We start from the raw sequence: 22069 nt of genomic DNA on the forward strand, positions 1-22069 counted from the left end.
GTTCTTCAATGTAAAATAATCAAAGCAACATGACTAATTACCTGCAAACCCTCATCTCAAAACTATTTTTAGAACACTGTCCTTAAAAGTTTTGCTAAGGTTTGGAGTGTGGGGAAGCATTTAATTTTTTGCATTATTTTATATTATATTCTACTGGTTTTTTTCTAACTAAATAATTAAACAAGTAGGAAAACATATGTCTTTTCTATGAATATATGGTGTTTTTGGTTTCTTTCTCTTGCCTTATTGCCACAACAGCATTTCTATTATTGTGAAATAATTATGGGGAAAGATTGCATCCTGGCTTTACACCTTCATTTATTATGGAATATTAAGTTGTTTCCTTAAGATGTATGATGCTAAGTTTAGATGTAATATAAAGGAGGAGGTAGCTTGCATAGTAACTTGAATATCAGACCCTGAGTCAAATAGCCCTGAATTCAGATCTGGCAGTATACATTTACTTTGTGTCTCTGGACAAGTCACTATAACTATGGATACCTCAATTTCTTGTACTCTAATATACATAGCATTTGACAGATGTGAGGATTAAATTAAATGGTATTTGTAGAATATATAGCCTAAAGCTTAGTATAAACTGATTACTTAATAAATGTTTGTTTTCCCCCTTTTCTGCATTAGTTTTGTTTGTACAAAAGATTTTTAACTTGATATAATCAAAATTTTCTATTTTGTGATCAATAATGATATCTAGTTCTTCTTTGGTCATAAATCCCTTCCTCCTCCACAGGTCTGAGAGGTAAACTATCCTAAGTTCTTCTGATTTATTTATAATCTCATTCTTTATGCCTAGATCATGAATCCATTTTGACCTTATCTTGGTGTACAGTGTTAAGTGTGGGTCAATGTCTAGTTTCTGCCATACTAATTTCCAATTTTACCAGCAGTTTTTGTCAAATAGTGCATTCTTATTTTACCCCTTTTCAACCTTAGAATTTTAGATAGATATTTTCAATAATATTTTAAAACTACTCATGTTTCATAGGGTTGTAAAAATACAAATAACTAGTCTACTTTGTGAAAGATTTTTTTTTTTACTGAATCTATTAAAATCATCATCATGTTGATTATTTTTGTTTTTAACATAGTTTTGTTTCCCCCATGTTGGACTATTTTTGATTCTTTAGTAGAAATTTAATTTGATCATTGTAAATATGCTTGTATAACTTATTTTAATCTTTTTGCTTGTGTTATATTTGGAACTTTTAAATTTATACTCATTGTTGATAATTTCCTCTAACTCTTCCCTTATGTTAGAAGGAAAGTGATTAAAAGAAAACTGGGCAACTGGGAAGAAATATTTGTATCAATTATCTCTAATAAGTTTCTGATGTCCAAAATATATAAAACTATAAATCCTTCCTCAATAGCTGTGGTCAAAGAATTCTGAAAGATTTGAAAGTTATTAATAATTACATGAAATAATTCTCCAAGTTACTAGTAATTAGAGAAATGCCAATCAAAACATCTTTAAGAGTTCACTTCACTCAATAAAAACTGATAAAGGTAACAAAACACAGGAATAGTTAATATTAAAGAGTTATGAAAAAGCTGAACATTAATATGTCTGACTCTTCAAGACTACATTTGTTTTTTTCTTGGCAAAGATTGTATAATAGTTTGTCATTCCTTCTGCAGCTTATTTTTACAGATGAGGAAACCGAGGCAAACAGGATTAACTGATTTGCCCAGAGTCACATGTCTAGTAATTGTCTGAGGCTAGATTTGCACTCAGTTCTTCCTGAATCCAGGTCACATGCTCTATCCACAGCAGCAACTAAATGTACAGAAATATTTTAGCATCACTTTTAAAATAGCATAGAAGTCATCTCCCCTACATCTTTGAAAAACTTAGAGACTATGTACATGGAGTGCCACATACAATGTCAGATTCTTTTTCATGCTGTTTATTGTAATGAACTGTTTTTTCTCTTCTCTTTTCATCCATAATGAATGAATCTTTGGGAAAAGAAGTGAGAAGAATGCAATAGGAAATGTAGATATTATTAAAAAAAAAAACCTAAAAAACAAAAGGTAATAACATTTAATAAAAACTACAGTATGACAAAATCAGTAATAATAACAGAAGCTATGTGGGAAAACCAACCTTTTAGCCTCAAATGTTTAAACGATACATTCAAAAAATTTTTTAAAAATTTGCAATGCTAAGATGTCGATAAGATATAAAACTTGAAGAATTTTTATTTAAATCACAGAAAAATCAAGTGATAATTTGAAGGCCCTTGAAAAGGACATAAAAATATGACAAGCAATTAAAACAACTCAACTTGACCTATTTAAATAAGTTACTGGCTCAGAAGAATGGAAAATATATAGATAAAAAGTACATGGAGGAACAGAAATTTGTATCAGTTAAATTAATTTCCTACTAAACTTCAACATGTATCAATCAGTTGCCATAGAGGAGACCAAAAATACTTAGGTGATGATGGTGATAATGATGATGAAAATGATAGCATTTAAATATCAATTTAAGTATTGCAAATATTTTACATATATTAACATACTTGATTCTCAAAACAACCATTTGAATTAGCTGGATTTATTACCCTCATTTTATAAATGAAATTGCGTTTGGATGAGATTAGGTGACTTGTACAAGATCAAACATCTAGTTAGTATTTGAGACAGGATTTGAATTTATTCTTCGAACTCCAAGCTTATTGGTCTGTTATAGAAACACCTGGTTGCTTTACAATAGATATCAGAGCTATCAGCAAACATTTGGCTTATTAATTATTATTAAGTAGAAATAGTTGATAGTAAAGGAAAACAATGAATTAAAACTTAGTATCTTTTGGAATTCTGCCTCCAAAATCTTATTAAAAGGGCCTGTCTGTACAAATGTGTTCATATTTTACTTGTAATAGCAAAAAAAAAAAAAAATCAAGAGCCATTTTAAGTCCAATATTTCAAAGGTAAATAGTCATGTTTTTAAATGAATGTTATAATGCCATAAAATGATAAAGATGGAATTTTAAAGACATTTAAAGAGATATTACAAATGATCCAAAGCAAAACCAGTAGAATGATAATATATAATTACTATAAATATGTGTATATACAGGAACACATTAATATGCAAATGTAATAAATATTCATATATATACATACACACGCATATGGATGTAAGAAGATAAAGAGAGAGAGAAGGAAAAAAAAGAGAGAAAGATAAAGAACAGAAGGAAAGAAAGAAGAAAAGGAGGGAGGATGAAAGAGGGATAAAGGGAGGGAGGGAAGAAGGGAGAAAAGAAGGAAGGAAAGAAGGTATAGAGGAAGGGAGAAAGAGAAGGAAGGGAGGAAGAACAAGAAGTAAGGGAGAGAAGGAAGGGAAGATTTAAGAAAAACTATATAGATCTGGAAGGAGAAAATAATATTAAAACATTGTTACTTTTGATTCTACCCTGTTAAATGTTAAAGCTCATATGTAAGATTTCCCTATTTATTTTTTTTTGATTTTTACATGACTATTTGTTTTTATTGATTATGACATATGTAATTCAAAAATAAATTGGTGACCACCAAACATCACTGTTCAGATACATATAAATATAAATAGAGTACATAGAATTATTATAAAATACTATAATTGTAACTGTGGTTTTATAATTTTGTAATTATAGCTTTAACATAATTGTAACAATAATTATGTAATATAAAATAAGTACAATAAAAACAGAGATGTGATTATAGAATCAGGGAAAAGAAAGATAATTTTCAGGAACATAGTTCTGGCCAACTTGAGGAATCAAACCTAATTTTAATTTTTGATTCATAATTCCTTCCTGGTCCTTTATCATGCTCATTTATTTTTTTTTCCCTTGAAAGCAAGAGTTTTTATTTATTTTTTATTTATTTATTTAATAGCCTTTTATTTACAGGTTATATGTATGGGTAACTTTATAGCATTAACAATTGCCAAACCTCTTGTTCCAATTTTTCACCTCTTACCCCCCACCTCCTCCCCCAGATGGCAGGATGACCAGTAGATGTTAAATATATTAAAATATAAATTAGATACACAATAAGTATACATGACCAAACCGTTATTTTGCTGTACAAAAAAAATCAGACTCTGAAATATTGTACAATTAGCTTGTGAAGGAAATCAAAAATGCAGGTGGGCATAAATATAAGGATTGGGAATTCAATGTAATGGTTTTTAGTCATCTCCCAGAGTTCTTTCTCTGTGCGTAGCCATGGTCATTTATTTAAAAAAAATTTTTTTTATTATAGCTTTTTATTTACAAGATATATGCATGGGTAATTTTTCAGCACTAACAGTTGCAAAATCTTTTGTTCCAAATTTTCCCCTCCTTTCCCCCACCCACTCCCCTAGATGACAGGTAGACCAATACATGTTAAATATGTTAAATTATATGTTAAATACAATATATGTACACCTATCCATACAGTTATTTTGCTGCACAAGAATCGGATTTTGAAATAATGTGCAATTAACCTGTGAAGGAAATCAAAAATGCAAGCAGACAAAAACAGAGGGAGTGGAAATTCTATATCATGCTCATTTAGAGAGATGAATAGACGGACACTGGGATGAAAAATTGTGGTACTGATGGCAACCCTTGAGTCTATGGCAACACTTTCAGACCTCATAGTCAATACAAATGTAAGCATATACACACATTTCCTCCCACAAAAATAGCTCCTAGTAATTAATCTAATGACAACACAATCATTCCATTTTGGCGGTAGTCTACAGAATATTTATCACTCCTGCTCTACAAAGCCTCAAGTAAAGATGATGATCAGAGATTTAGTTTTCCTACCATGTTTTTTTAAATACCAGCAGATCTAATTACAAGTATAAATCCAAGCATTAAAGGTAGCCATCCTATGTTTCTTTCTAACTTTAGCAATCATGCCGTTGACAAGTTGCTTATGGTATCCAAAGACAGAGTGATGTAAGGAAAAAATACATTACAAATTAGGTAATGGACTAGAATTTTATTGGAAAGTTTTTGATTGATTTTCTTGTGATTCTGATTTTCTTTGAACCAAGCAACCAATAGATTTATAATAAATACTCTATGCCATGAATTTTGTTTAGTTGTTGTATCTGGGTATTACAGAGTCAGAATTGTAGAGTGGAGCACTAGTGTTAGAAGATGTGTGTTCACAATACTATATGATGACCAATTCTGATGGACCTGGCCATCCTCAGCAATGAGATCAACCAAATCATTTCCAATGGAGCAGTAATGAACTGAACCAGCTACGCCCAGAGAAAGAACTCTGGGTGATGACTAAAAACCATTACATTGAATTCCCAATCCCTATATGTTTGCCCACCTGCATTTTGGATTTCCTTCACAGGCTAATTGTACAATATTTCAGAGTCCGATTCTTTTTGTACAGCAAAATAACGGTTTGGTCATGTATACTTATTGTGTATCTAATTTATATTTTAATATATTTAACATCTACTGGTCATCCAGACATCTGGGGGAAGGAGTGGGGGGAAGGAGGGGAAAAATTGGAACAAGAGGTTTGGTAATTGTCAATGCTGTAAAGTTACCCATACATATAACCTGTAAATAAAAGGCTATTAAATAAATAAATAAATAAAAAAGAAGATGTGTCTTCAAATCCCATTTCCAATATTTATTATGTGTAACAGTGACTCCTTGTCTTCTGGCTTAAAGGCCAGGTCTATTGCATTTTATTCTGTTGTCAAGGCTCCTCAATAACCTTAAAAGAATTGGGGATGTCCATTCTTTCTACCATTGATTTAAGAACCTAATAATTGCATTCCCTCAAATTAAGAAATCCCTCCATTCCAATTCTTTTTAACCATTAAAGAGTCAGATTAGATTAGCTTTTTCAAAGAAATATTTATTTTAAATGTAAACAAAAAAGCCCAACCCACTCCAAAACAACCAAATATACAAACATCTCCCACACCCAACATGTAGAGATAGTCTTTCTCTTTACTACCCCTAGTTTCTGGGGAGAGAAGGGAAATGGGTTTCACAGATTAATTTAATCACTATATAGTACTGTCTCACTAAGTTCTAAGTCCACAAGTTTTTTTTTTTTTGTTTTTTTGTTTTGTTTTTTCCCGATTGAGTTTTGAATATTATGACTTGTTGGGACTTCATTGCTGGTGGGGTAGCAACATCTGGCCTTGAATTCTGACTCTAGGGTTACCATGGTTCAAGGTCTCCAAGAATTTCAATTCCTTTATCTAGAACTAAAAAGGATAAACTAAACAGATAAAATAGATAAAAACCCCAAAACCCCAAATCTGTTTCTCAAGATAACTAATGGGAGAAGTGGAGGAAAAACTTTTTTTTTTTTTTTAACCTATGCAGCTCAGTTTGTAGTACCTTATTATTTGTGAGTTGTACCATCCCTTCTTACTCTGGATGAAGATATATATATATATATTGCATATGTATATATATATATATATACATATGAACATACACATACAGATTCCTGTAGCATGGCAATTTTAAATATATAGTAGCCATTGGGAAAGAGAATGTTCCCATTCATGTACTAAAGGGATATAGGACATTTTCTCACAGAAGCAGGTTACTGTAATCCTGCATGGGGAGACTTACAACTTTGGTGATCTAAGGATGAGTCAGAATCCTGTTTCATATGAAACTTTGGTTAGGTGATTCAACTTCTAAGACTCAGATGGGAATTATAATATCTGCCCTATCTACTATGTAGGGCTATTGCAAGGAAAATATATATTTTTTCTTTTTAACTGTAGAGGAACAAGATTACATCAATGATTTTAATGGAATAGAGAATTCCTGGGATTAGGAAATTCCTATCAATGTAAGCTGCCACTTTTTCAGCTGTGTATAGTTCCAAAGAGTTGTCTAAAACATTGACAGGTTAAATAACTTATCCCAGGTCACACAACATGAATGTTTCATAGCTAACTAGGTGACACAGTGAATAAAACACTGGGCCTAGAGTTAGGAAAATGTAAGTGCAAATCTGACTTGGGACATATAAACTGTGTGAAGTTGGGCATAATATTTTACTTGTTTGCCTCAGTTTCCTCAATGTTAAAATAGTGATGAGAATAGCACTTCACAGGATCAAGGGAGATAATATTTACAAACTTAGCTCAGTGCCTGTGCCATGTTGTAGACACTATGTAAAATTATTATTTCCAATTTTTTTTCTTCCCCTGCCTTTCCTTCCATAGCCAGGACTGAAATATATGTCTTCCTGACCTGGAGTTTGACTTTTAACTCAGTATGCTACATGGTTTCTTAGAAACTTTGAAGTTTTTCAATTATTCTAGTTATGAATAGCTCCATCTGTGCATATTATTCCTGAAATAAAATCTTAATTTGAATATGACTCTAAAAATTGAGGCTGAAGGCAATACTAGTATACAGAAATATAGTTAATAACAAAAAAACAGTATATTTTTGTGTGAAATGACACATACATGCAATAAGTTCTGTAGGAGCTCAGAGCAGAGAGACATAAATATGGACTGCGATAGACTTTAAAATTGATATGGGGCTTAGACAGGGGTTTGAAATATTAGTAAATTTCAGCTAATTAAATATCAATATTTCCAACTTTTCATGTAAATTTAAATGCTCTATTAAATATCAAAAGAGGTTTTTTAAGCAATTGTCCATTCCTAAGAATAGTGACTATTATGTTTTTGAAGCTCTGTTTATCTTTGGGTTTTAAACAAGATGAATAGCTCTGTTTATTTGGGTTATTTGCAGGTACTATTATTAGCAAAGGGGATGGGGATATTTGGTTTCTTATAACATTTAAGCTCAATCATTTTTTCCCTTGCCAGATGAAATGGAGTATAATTTTGGAAACAGTATTCTGTAATCATGTAATTTAAAATTAAAAACACTTCAGTAGCCATCTAATCTAGTCTATATGTGAAAAGAACTCTTGATTAAAATATACATGACCAAGAGTTATATATCATTCATTGAAAGCCTCTATTTTGGGAAAACCTACCATCTTCTAAGACAGCCCCATTCCCTTTAGAAATAGCTTAATTGTGAAGAAGCTATTCCCGAAACCAAGTCCAAATTTGCCTTTTGGAAATTCTAAATATTAGTAAGGTTCTTACCTATTGGACTTGAATGGAACAAGTTGATTATCTCTTCTATATTACAATCCTTTAGATTCTTACATGCAACTATCATATACTCTCAGTTTTTTCAAGGCAAAATATACCTTGTTACTTCCAGTTACTTCAACCAGTTCTCATATAACATGAAATCAAACCATTCATAGTCTTCTTTTTCTTCTTCTAGGCATTTTCCAGCTTATTGATATCCTTTTAAAATGATGTCACCAAGAACTGAGCATAATACTAATAATAATTGCTAGCATATAGTATATGGTACCCAAAATGCATCAAGCATTATGCTAAAAAGTCAAAAATATTATATCAATAGTCACTACAATCTAGTTTTGTAATTGAGGAAATTGTGGTTAAGTTACTTGTCCAAAGACAGCTAGTAAGTATTTGAGACCAAATCTAAACTCAGCTCTCCTTCACTTTAGATAATCTATTTTCTGTACCATTTGGTTGCCTCTATTGCACATAAGACTGATCAGATCTCAGCATGTAAGAAGTAAGCTTCTTATTTTTGAGAGCTATTCCTCTATAAATGCATTCCAATAACACTTTAACTTTTTTTTTTTTAACCTCCATACCATATTCTGGACTCATTTTAAACTTGTGGCTTATTAAAACTTCCAACTCATTTTTCCCCCCTTTGAGAGACTACTACTGAAACATACTTCCTCAATCTTATACTTACAAATTTGATTTTTGAATGGAGACATAAAACTTGAATTTTTTTCTATTGAATTACTAAAATATTATTAATTACATATTTTATTATATATATTATCATTGAAGTTATATTAAAATTGAATAATACAAAAGCCTACTAAGATATTTTTGGATACTAACTCTGTTTTCAAATGTGTTAGCTCTTTCTTGAGGTCAAATAACTTTGCAAATGCATGATATATATGGCATGTATGTGTTTATGTACATCACTGAAAAAAAAGTTTTTCAAATATCTTTCAATCCATATCACAGGTGCATTCAAGTATCCATGATGTGTACTAGACATCTCTTACAAACCATTAATGATGACTATTTGATTATTACCATAACTGTTTTAAGACTAATATTTTATAAACTGCAAAATATTAAATAAACAATGAGCTGTTTTCATGCAAAAATTTTTCATGATTTATACTTACAAATCATTTAAAATACAAAAGGAGAAACTTATAGATTGTGTCTACTTCAGGCTCCTGGATTACATGAACTGAATTAGCTGGCCTATTTAACAAAACAAGGGTTAATTCACTACATTACATAGTCCTATTTATTTTTCTCATTTAGTCTATAGTTTTCTAACCAAATTGCCCAACTTAGTTCACTGTTTTGGCCTCAGACAGGCATGCTGACAAAAATTTGAGTGATTTTTTTTTTACATGATATCTTTTACATAAGATATGATATCTTTTACATAAGATAAATTTTTCATAGTGTGCCTGTCTGAGTTTTTAAGGCTCAAGCTACTCATGTGCTAGTAGTTGAAGATAAAAGATTTATAACTGGTATAGGAAACTAGCTAAAGAAAAATAACCTAGCTTGTTGGCTTTTTGGGGCCTATTAGAATGAATTGAAAAAGTATCTATTAATTGTTTACTATGTGCCAAACATTGTGCTATGTAATAAGTTTTGTTATCCTAATGTTGTTTCTTTCTTTTTTCAAATACCTGGGCAATATATAATTAGAGGTAAAATAGAGGCAAATATTATTATTTATGGTTTCAAAAGATCAGTTTCATATGTAGAAGACTGAGAAGGAAAACAGAAACAAAAATTAGAGATTGCACAGAAAAAGATTTAGGAGTTTTAGCAGCACTAAAGCAGTATGTGCTTTTGGTATTTAAAAAAAATTAATAATTATTTATTTTCTTTCCTTTCCACCACTCCACTAGAAAAAAAAAATGCCAGAAATTTGCAGTCAAACAAAACAAATTTTCACACTGATGGTACTTAAAATTTATATCTGAGTCTACATATTGAGCCCATGTTAAACTCTTATCAGAAACTTAGTAGTATATGTTATCATTGGTCCTCTGGAATCATGGTTAGTCATTGCATTTATAAGAGTTTCTAAGTGTTTAAAAATTGCTTGTCTTTATTATGTTGCTTTTATTTTTTACATTGTTCTGATATAGATCACTTCCTTCTGTATCACTTTATGTAAGTCTTCCAAAATTTCTCTGAAACTGTCCCTTTCATTCTTTCTTACAACATAATATTCTATGATGTTCATATGTCAAGATTTCTTCAGTATATACATTTTAAAGAGTTATATTCATTTCAGTTATTTGGTATGAAGCAAAATCAGATAAGTTTGCAAAGAGGCTAGAGGAGCAACCTTGAAGGAGAAATCTAGGTTTAATGCTCTACTCTGGCACATACTAGCTGTGTGACCATGATGAGTGCACTTTGTTCCCCTGGCAATTCTCTAATATTATAACTCATATAATCTTGGAGTTGAAAATACAGATCACTAAAAGTACTTTTCAGAGTGGGAATTTCCACTATTGAAATTTCACTGTAGTGAAATTACAGTTTTTGACTCAGCTGTGCTCTTCATCTCCCTAATTTTTTTCCCACTAAAAGACAAAAAAAATTAGTTTAAAATAAGTCAATAGCAATCTTGAGCTATATCAAGAGTGTCTAGGACTTAGGAGGTAAGAGTTTAACTCTTCTTTGCCCAAGAGAAACTATATATGGAAGTCTGTATTCAGTCCAGAAAGGGCAGTGATAACATAGAGAGTGTTTGGAGTAGAACAACTTCCTGGTTTTTAAGGATTTTGAGATCATGACTGAATTAGAAAACAAAACAAAACAACTTGAGGGAAATAATGAAATTTAACCTGGAGGAGAAAAGAGTGAGTAGATGGGAGGGAGATGATATGATAGTTGTGTTTCATTTTTTGGAAGGTTTTAATATACTAGATGAATTTAGCTAGTTCTAATTAATAAAACTCATGGCCCTTACATAGTATTTAAGGTATACAAATTGCCATATAAATGTCATTCTATTTTTATCTTCATGACAATTTTAGGAGATAAGTGCTATTATTATCTTCTTTATCCAGATGAGGAAACTGATTTAGAGAAGTTAAGTGACTTGTCCTTCACCCAACCTCCTCATTTCCAAATTGAGAATAAAAGAAAAACAAAACCCATTAAAAACATGGATAGTCAATGAAGTAAAACAAACTTTTTTCATTGGCCACATGAAAAATAAATTTGTCTCATTTTCCCTTCTTACTCCTTAACCTGAGGAAGTCAATAGCATGTTTTTGGAATCCTGGTTGGTCATAATGCTGCTAAGAATCTAGAATAATAGTAAACATTTATGTGTCATAATTTGTTTGTCCATTCATCAATTTATGAACACTCCATCAGATTATAATTCTTTGATACCTTAAAAAAGATATACATATATATATGTTTTTATATATGCTTAGAATTTATTTTGTTTGTGCCTAATTTTTCCCTTATTCTGCAATCTCTCACTCTTTTCCTCCTCTTCTTTCCCTTCTATTTTCCTGTTGAATGAAACATATTCTATACCCAGCTTCATGTATTCTTCCTTCTTTTGACCAGTTCAGATGAGTGAGGTTCAAGGGTTAGCTGCACGCTTGCTGCCTTTATAGGTTTGTATAAATATCTATTTATGCATTCAGATTAAATGAGATAATTTTTGTTATTTTCTTTCCTCCTCACCCTTCCTTCAGGGAATTCATTTTTCCTTCTTTCTCCCTTGTTTTCTCAAGGTCTTCAAAATACTTCAGAATTTCTCTCGGGTCATGTCTTTTTAGACTCCTGAGAACTTTTAAGATATAAAAGGTTCAAAGGGAACACTCCATATATGAATGCTATTAGTTTATCTTTGCTTAATTTTTTATCATCATTCATTTATTTTTAGTTTTTTTTTTTATGTTTCCTGTCACTTCTGTGTTTGAACTTCAGTGTTTCTATATAGCTCTCTTCATCATTAATATTTGGAAGTTCTCTATTTCATACAAAATTCATTTTTCCTCTATAGGATTATTTCTTCTGAAGGAATTCAGTATCTGACTCATTGATTTTATCTTTACTACAATTCTTGTGGTTATATTAGATAATTTCAACATATATGTAAATGTTATTTTAAACTACTGGCTTCTGAGTTCTCTATCTCTTTCAATTAAATTATTCTATGCATAGGGAATGTTCACATCTTTGTTTTTATTGTCACATATAAGTCTTGTAGTTCTACAATTAAGAATTCTGAAATTCTTTCTCTAATCATATCCTATTTCATTTATTTCTGTGACTTTATACAAAAATTACTTTTTATCCTATGATCTCCAGTCCTTCAGTACTTCAGTTCTTTCCCTGACCAATTTGATTTGTTATTTTCCTATTTTTTAAGTATATGCCTAAATTATTGTTGTTATTGTTGATGATGATGATGATGAAATGTTTAGTGATAAAACTTTTCTTCTATGAAAAGTAGGAGCTGCATCTCAATTTTTTTGGTATGCTACGTTAATTTACTGAAAATGTTTATCGTGTATGGTTAACTGTCCAAAGTGTGAAGTTTGATTTACTTTTGACTTTGTCTTTTCTTTTCTCAGTCTTTTCTCCCAACTTCCCTGCCTCTTCAGGCATTGTTGTTAAAATTTAGTATTCTTACCACAAACTATTTGCATGTATGTGTTCGACTATCCATTATCCAATTCTGATAAGACTGAAATTACACAATAACTGACAGCTACAACCCGATTTATAAACTTTTCTTTTGCATACCCCAATTATTCAAAATCATTTTTCCTCCTTTATTTATTATTTTCCCTTCCCTTTCATTTCATTTCGCCAAAACCTTGTTTGTGTCTCATTTAACTCCCTCTGTAAACTATTTGTTTATTCAGTTCTTTTTATCTTCATTTGTTTTTGATATTGTTATATTCTGGAATATGATCATTTTTTGTAAAGCTGCCATGTACAGATGAAAAATTATATCTTCCTTTCTGTTACCACTCAGAAATTATCTAAGTTTTCTAACATTCTATCATCTCTTTAACTTCTTCCTGACCCACATTTTTGTCAGAATTAACTATGTCATGGAGAGGCACAGTGCGATCATAAATCATTATAGTTTTTGAGTCTATGTCTCCTTGTAATTCAATTTTTTTTTTCTTTTAAGTACTTAGATGTTTATGATTGATAACTCTGCTTTCTGGAATTTGCTTGAAGTCTTCTCCAATTTAGTTTTTTGTAAATATTTATCGATCAAGTGTTATTCTTCTACACAGCATAATGTTGTGTTCTGCTTTCTAATCCATGATCCTATCCTCCTCCATTTTATAAGCATTCCAGTTTATAAGCATTATAAGTTCATTCCAGTCATGTCAATATTATGATTTTTAATTGTGAATTTCCTTCATCAAATACTCTTCTAATTTTCCTCTTTTTTTGATCCCCTCCTTCCCTTCCTTTTTGTAGAGATAGGAGATAGGAAAAAAAAGAAGCTGTGAACTTGAAAAGACTATTTATATTTATTGAAGTGACCATATAATTTAAAAGGACACCACCGACCTCCCAGGTCTTCAAGCCCACAATCTAGAAGTCATCTTGGATTCCTCACTATTTCTTATATCTAAGCTATTGACCATGGCTGGTTGATTTCATGTTTGCCACATTTATTAACTACATTGCCTTCTTGCCTCTGACACTATACAGACCCTGATCATCTCACATCTTGATTATTGCAATAGTCTGTTAATTGATATGCCTGCCTCAAATCTTTCCCCACTTTAATCCATACTCCAATCAGCCACTAAAATGTTTTTGTTAAAACACAACTGCAATCATATCACATGCCACCCCACTAAATAAATTGCAGTGTTTCCCTATCACCACCTAGATACAATTCAAATTGCTATAGAGCATTTAAAGCTTTTCATAACATAGGCCCCCTGTCTTTTTATATCTTATTCCCCAAGATGTACTCTTCAATCAAGTGGCACTGGCCTCTAGCCTGTTCCACAAAAAAAAGATATTTCTTTTCTTGGCTCCAAAAATTCTTTCTCCCATTCCTGAAATGCTCTTCTTTCTGTGCTCTGATTGCTAATCTCCCTGGCTTCCTTCAGATCCCAATTAAAATCCTATGGTTTATGAGAAAGTTCTCCCATACCTCTTAATTCTAATGATTATTTTCTGTTAATTATTTCCTAAATATCATATATGTAGACATATATTGCTTTTTTGCATATTTTATCTTTTATTAGAATATAAGCTCCTTTAGAGGAAGAACTCTTTCCTCTTTTGATACCTGAAAATTAACCTGAAAATTATCAAACAAAAAAAAAGGGAAGGAAGGAACTCAATAACTTCATTAGACAACAAGAAATATTAAAACAAATTCAAAATATTCAAAAACTTAAGAAAATACAAATCATCCAATATAAAAAATGGCTGACCTATAAAACTGTTCAAAAGAAAAAAAAGAATCATGCATATATCATTTAAATCCCTGAAAATCACAACAACAACAAAAATCCTGGACACCATTATACAGACCCTGATCATCTCACATCTTGATTATTGCAATAGTCTGTTAATTGATATGCCTGCCTCAAATCTTTTTTTGATTTGAAAATCAAATTGATTTTCCAGCACCTGAAAATTAACAGGAGCTTAATAAATATTTGTTAATTGATTCCTCTTTAAATCAGACCCACATCTTTGCCTCTTTCCCTCTTCTAATTCAAACTTTATAATTAACTATACTAAACTATGCTCTTCTTACAAATTCCACTTGTACAAAGTAGTGTCTTTCTCTTATTTTTTCATTTATTCTTTAGTGTTTTTCTTTTTTCTTCCACTTGGTCCTTTTAAAATCAATAAAACAGAATAAAGATATCCCAAGTTCCTGTATTGATCTCATTAGACTGTAATGTTCATGAGCACAGTTATGGTCTTTTGCCTTCCTTTGTATCCCCAGTTCATGGCACAATGCCTGACATATGGTAGATTCTTAAAAAATATTTATTATTTGTCTGATTATTTAAATCCTTTTGTGATTCTTGAAGACATTAGGATTCCAAAATAATTTATTGCTGCTTCTCCCATTATAATTTAAGCCCTTTTTCATTATTTTCCTCTCTTATTGCTCATCAGGAATATTTCAAAGTCCTCTTCTATTTATGACCCAGTTTTTTTTTTTATCTGTACTGTTATTGAGTATGATAATTGTAGAAGATGATTTTTTTGTCTTGGGGACTTCTTTTGCCTTCTATAGTATTCTATTCCAAGATTTTCTTTACTTAAAATAATTGTTTCTAAGTCTTGAGTGATACTAAATGCAATTTCTTGATACCTGATCTCTTTACTATTACAACTTATAATAATCTTCCTTAGCTTTTGTAAGAGTTGAACTTTGATTATATTATTGTTCAGCAATTTCACTTTATATTTTTAATGAAGTCATTTACAAATTCTCTACTTTCATTTGGACTTCTTGTTCTAAGAAATCAGAAGTTTTCTTTTATGATTTCTTAAATAATGGTGTCCAGGATTTTTGTTGTTGTTGTGATTTTCAGGGATTTAAATGATATATGCATGATTCTTTTTTTTTCTTTTGAACAGTTTTATAGGTCAGCCATTTTTTATATTGAATGATTTGTATTTTCTTAAGTTTTTGAATATTTTGAATTTGTTTTAATATTTCTTGTTGTCTAATGAAGTTATTGAGTTCCTTCCTTCCCTTTTTTTTTGTTTGATAAAAGTTGTGCAAATTACGTCCTAGGTTTTTTATTCTCCTTTCATTTTTAAAATAAACTTTCATTTGGTTTGCCATTTCATTTTTTCAGCTTTTCTTTGTTTGCTTTCCAAGAGCTCTTGGTGACATCCTATTCATGACTTCTTTCTTTGCTTTAATTTTTCGTGAAGGTTTTCATTTTTCTTTCTGGAGTTCTTTTCACTTTTTTTTTTTTTTTTTTTGGTGTTATGGGGTGCTTATATAGGAGAGCAAGGCTTCTCTATGATGTTTTTTAGTATCTTAACTGAAAGTTAGTATTTTTATTGAGAATACCAGTATCCTTGAATAATTAGCTTAAAAAATCTTATCTTCTCACCTTCACCTCAAAGAGCAAACCATTTGCATTTGTCATTTCTATTTACACAACATGTCATATCTGTCTACTGTACTTCATCTTGGCTCAGACCATTATAATCCTTCATTTGAATTCTTATCTTATTAATTCATTTCCCTGCCTCAACTTTCTCTTCAATAAAATTCATCTTTTGTATAATTGCCAAAGCAATTATCTTAAAATATATCTGATCATATCATTTCCCTACTCAATTAATGAAGTGCCTGCCAATAATCTCTAGAAATAATTATAAAGTCTTCTCATTAGCAATTAAAGACCTTCACAACCTTTTTCTAACAGACTTTCACAATATGAATATAATTTATTGCTCTTGAACCCCTTTATGGTACACCCAAACTGACCTTCCTGTTCCTCACACATGACCATTCAGTTGCTATATACATACAAAAGTGAAATTGGAATGTACCCATGGCTAGAAAGCACTTCTTCCTGATGACCATCTCTAGAAATTGTTGGCATTTTTTTCTCTTCTTTAAAATAATAATAATAGTTCTCTCTGGGAGAAAGCAGGTTTCTTGGGGAGGTTTTCTGGAGGCAGCTTTAGTTTCAGTTACAAGTAAATAATTACTCCAAAATCGCAACCAGCTGATAAAACTTCAGGTCTTTTATTGTGTCCTTCAATATAGCCCAATTAGCTCAGGCCTATCTCTCTGCCTGGCTCCAAGAGCTCTTGCAGCTTTGTCCTTGGCTTCTGCCTCTCCTTTCTTCAGCCTCCAGCCAGCACCAAGGTGGAAGATGCAATGAATCTCTCTTGCCTCGAAGATAGGGCTTGTGGGCTTCCTCCCAGAGTGCTCCTCTCCGACCCTAGTCAATGTTTAAGAGAAATTCTTTCAAGCTCTAAGAGCTTCCTGTATATATATGATCTCCCAAAGGTTACCTCCTCCTTCTGGAGAGAATGGGATTCTGGGTTATCTCCCAGAGTGCTCTCTGGCCCTAAGAACTTCAAGGGAGGTGTGAATTCTGATATCTCATACTAAGCCCTGAAATCTCCCAAATGTGTGAACTCCATTGAGTACTTAGATACTTATGAGCTCTCTAAAGGTGTGAACACAAGCATTATTGTCTATCAGCATTAGCAACTTATCACCTTGTAAGGATTGCTCTAAGGTGTGAACCAATAAGCACTGTATCAATTCTATTGAGTTAACACCAAGATTCTGACACCACCCTTGAGTTTTCACCTTGTTTCAAATTGAGTTGACACTAGGATTCCAACAAAAAATCCATAGTTTTCTTCAAGATTCAGTTCATATGTAGCCTGTTATATGAACTTTTACTTAATCTCCAGTCATTAGTATATTAGATTTTTTTTTGTTCATATACATGCCCTTTAATGTACGTGTTATAGCAGTTAAAATCCTACCTCTTGCAATAAGCCTTTTCTCATCTTCTATAATGCATTCTTTTTGTCAATTACCTTCAATTTATTCTGTAGATATCTTGTTTGCACATAGTTGCTTTCATGTTGACTCCCTAGTAGGCTGTGAATTCCCTAAAAGGAATAATTTTCTTTTGGCTTTCTTTGCATCTTCAAAAGTTATCACTGTGCATAGCACATAGTATGTATCTAATAAATATATATTGACTAACTGAAGATAGGTAAATTCCTTGAGTGCATGGACTCTTCCTTTTGCATCTCAATCACCTAGTATGAGGTCAGACACATAATACACTTACAAATGATAGTTGATTAATGATATCTGAAATGTGTCAATCAAGACATATCTTTAGATAGCTCTTTAATAATTAAAATTAGAACAATGACTTATTCATGGTTTCAACCACAGGACCCTCAAATGTAACCTCTGTACCATCATGTTTTCCTTATTCAAAAAAGTCATTTTTGTTGCTGTTACTTAAAGTTCAACATTGATTACTTAGTTGAATTCTCTAAGTTATATTCAGAGTCCTATGGTCTGGACTACAGAGTACGATTGAGTGCTTTTTTGATAATTCTAAATAATGAATCAGTAAACATTATAGTCAATGGATTATATGGCATTATTTTAGGGATAACATGATGCACTCCCTGACTCCTATCCCTCACTCCTGCCTCAGATTCTACCACTGGAAAATCATTTCCTGGGTGCAGCATTATCTTCTTCAAGTTTCTTTTAAACTGCTCTTTTGTTTGTCTTCAGAATGATACAAAAAAAGAGGGCTTGGAAAAGTAATTCTTGACTCAAAAAAGAGAAAAAAAAGGAGAAAAAAGTTTCTAAATCTGAAGAACCAGTTACTTGTTAAAAATTCCTTTCCTAACGAAACAGCCTACTCCCCATTCCTATTTCTGGACTAGCTCTGGGCATTGTCTTCCTAGAAGCTGGTCCTGCAGATGGTCCAGAGATGTCCTGGCATAGACCTTTGACGTCATTGTGGGAACACCAATGACATACTCTGGATCAAATCTGTCCATGTCCCCCATTACCCTGGAACAACAACAAAAAAAATGAGTACAAAACAAAACTTCTCAGGTTTGTAACTTAAAAATTTTTCTAGTTTATATCAGACTATTCAATTAAAAAAAATCATAGATAAAACAGCTAAACTGCATCTAGTCTCTCTAAGATATTTTTTGCAGTAAGGAAGGGAACTTTTCAGTCTTCAAACTGATCTACCAGGATATGAAACATCCTTACCAGTACCATACATTTTTAAATGTTCTACCTATTGACTTTCAGATAAATTGGTCCCCAAAGACTTTTCACATCTTTGTGTAGAAATGTCTGGTTTTAAAGGAATCTTTCAAAATTATAACCTATTTGCAGTCCATATTTTTCCTCTAAGTTTTGATATATGGGAAAAAATGCTCTCTGAACATAGGGCAGGATGACTCAGCTGTTAAAAATGTTCATCTAGCCCCAATCTCTTTAAATCTTGCTATTCCTTTTTATCATTTTGAATAAAAAGAGAGCTTAAGGTGGTTTTGTTAAAAAAAAATCTTCCCTTGGGGGAGGGGAACTAAACTCTCTGAATATGATCAGAGCTAAATAAAGACAGAGGAACTATGTTATTTTTCATATAGAAAAAAAAACACGCAACTTAAAACTGTTTTGCTGTAATGCTATTGAGAAAGATAACTGCAGTGGCTTTGAGAGATGGTGTATACACACTTCAGAGATATAGAAGGACTTTGAAATAATGTACAATTAATCTGTGAAAAATCAAAAATGCAAGCGGACAAAAACAGAGGGATTGGAAATGCTATATAGTGGTTCGCACTCATTTCCCAGAGTTTTTCCACTGGGTATAGCTGGTTCTGTTCATTATTGAATAAATGAAACTGATTTGGTTCATCTTATTGTTGAAGAGAGCCATGTTGATCAGAATTGATCATCATATAGTATTGTTGTTGAAGTATATAATGATCTCCTGCTCCTGCTCATTTCACTCATCATCAGTTCATGTAAGTCTCTCCAGCCTTTTCTGAAATCATCCTGCTGGTCATTTCTTTCAGAACAATAATATTCCATAACATTCACATACCACAATTTACCCAACCATTCTCCAATTGATGGGCATCCATTCATTTTCTAGTTTCTAGCCACTACCAAAAGGGCTGCCACAAACATTTTGGCACATACAGATCCCTTTCCCTTCTTTAGTATCTCTTTGGGATATAAGCCCAGTAGAAACACTGCTGGATCAAAGGGTATATATGCAGTTTGATAACTTTTTGAGCATAGTTCCAAATTGCTCTCCAGAATTGCTGGATGTATTCACAATTCCACCAACAATGTATAATTGTCTCAGTTTTCCCACATCCCCTCCAACATTCATCATTATTTTTTCCTGTCATCCTATCCAATCTGACAGGTGTGTAGTGGTATCTCAGAGTTGTCTTAATTTGCATTTCTCTGATTAACAATGATTTGGAACACTCTTTCATATGAGTGGTAATAATTTCAATTTCTTCATCTGAAAATTGTCTGTTCATATCCTTTGACCATTTATCAATTGGAAAAATGGCTTGATTTCTTATAAATTAGAGTCAATTCTCTATATATATTGGAAATGAAGCCTTTATCAGGACCTTTGACTGTAAAAATGGTAAACTTTTTAAAAGTTATAACAAAGTTGTAACAACAAAATTACAATGAAGAGCTATATATCTTGATATATAGGGAAGGAAGGGTGAGTTGAAAGGGCACCTTCTGAATTCTATTAGCTAATTTTATTCTCATTTTCCTATTCCTAGATGAAAGAGTCCAATACTAGGGTCCTTTAGGCATTTAATATCTTTGGACTTTTGAAGAGAGACAACATGATACAGTTGACAGAGAGCCAGCTTCAGGGTCAGGAAGTCCTGACTTCCAGTTCTGCTTTTGACACAAAGAGGCTGTTGGATGTTTTAAATTCTCAGTGCTCCTTAAACTCTCTAATATACTAGAACACATATAGTATGATGGATCATAAAAATAATTCCTTTGGGGGGATGACAGGAGATGAGTTTTCCTTTTTGTCTTTCTTATTTCCCTGATCCTTTCCATACCCTTGATCCTAGGGCCACACAGAACCCATATGGTTTGTTTTACTCCTTTCATGATTTGGATCAGATGACTGTCATCAACTCTATTCCTTCCATTAAGATCTCCAGAAATCCTTTAAGCCTTAGCAACTGCTATGCCTTTATACCCTTGAGGTCTATGACATTGTCATCTGACCCACTGATATAATTGAAGGGCTTTGGGGCCTGGTTATCCACTTTACTGCAGAGCTTATAAGACTGGTGGGCTTTTATCTATCCTACAAATGAAATTTGTTTCCTTCAGAGCACTATCTTGATTTTTCTACTTGCATCTTCACTGTGTGTCACATTAGCGCTTAAGAAATGTTTTTTATATTTATTACTTTATTCTAAGAATGCAAGTTTCAGAGTAATTTCTGGTCTGCTTTGGTAGAATGAAACTAAACAGGATTTCTAAATAATCTCCAAACCCAACAAAATGAAGGGTTAAGCTTAAAATTAAAAAAAATAGAAAAGAAAAAAAGCCTATGGAATAGAAAATTTTTTCTGCTTTTCTCCCAAAATAAACAAAAAAATTTCTATAGTTTTTCCTCCTTATGGTAGACTTTATCACTCATGTCCAACCTCAAGCAGGGAATATTTTCATTCCTTAGGTAAGTAATTCAATCTCTCACTGGTTCAGTTTTCTCATCTGTAAGTAGAGATAATAATACTTGCAATCCCTATGTTACAGGGTTGTGAAGAAGCAATTTGCAAACCTTGAGTTGCTATATGAATTTGAACTATTATTCCAGCAATAGAGAACAGAGCTTTCTCCTAAAGGGATAAAACTTTGAAACTATTTTTTTTCCATTCAGTATCAGTACTAGGGAAGAATTAGGGATTGAGAGAATTGTGTAGAGCGGTCTTCTCAGGAATCCTGCTCAATATTTGGTTATAAGGAAGGCAAGGTAAGTAAAGTCAACAAATATTTATTAAGTATTCACTATGCTTTAGACAATCTGGTGAACAATAATGATAGAAAGGAAGGAAAACAATAATTCCCAAACTTTAGCATCTCACATTCTAATGTGGGAGACAATACATGAACAGCTATGGACAAGCTATATACAGAATAAATGGAATGTAATCTCTAATAGAAGGCCCTCTTATTATTGGAGTGGAACAGAAAAGGACTTTTGCAGGAGATAACATTTGACCTAAGACATGAAGGAATTCAAGGAAGTCAAGAAATAGAGATAAGGAGGGAGAACATTCTATACATAGGAGATAGACTATGAAAAATGTAAGGTTAAGAGATGAATTATCTTG

Source organism: Sarcophilus harrisii, chromosome 2 (assembly GCF_902635505.1).
Source record: "Sarcophilus harrisii chromosome 2, mSarHar1.11, whole genome shotgun sequence".
Lineage (NCBI taxonomy): Eukaryota > Metazoa > Chordata > Mammalia > Dasyuromorphia > Dasyuridae > Sarcophilus > Sarcophilus harrisii.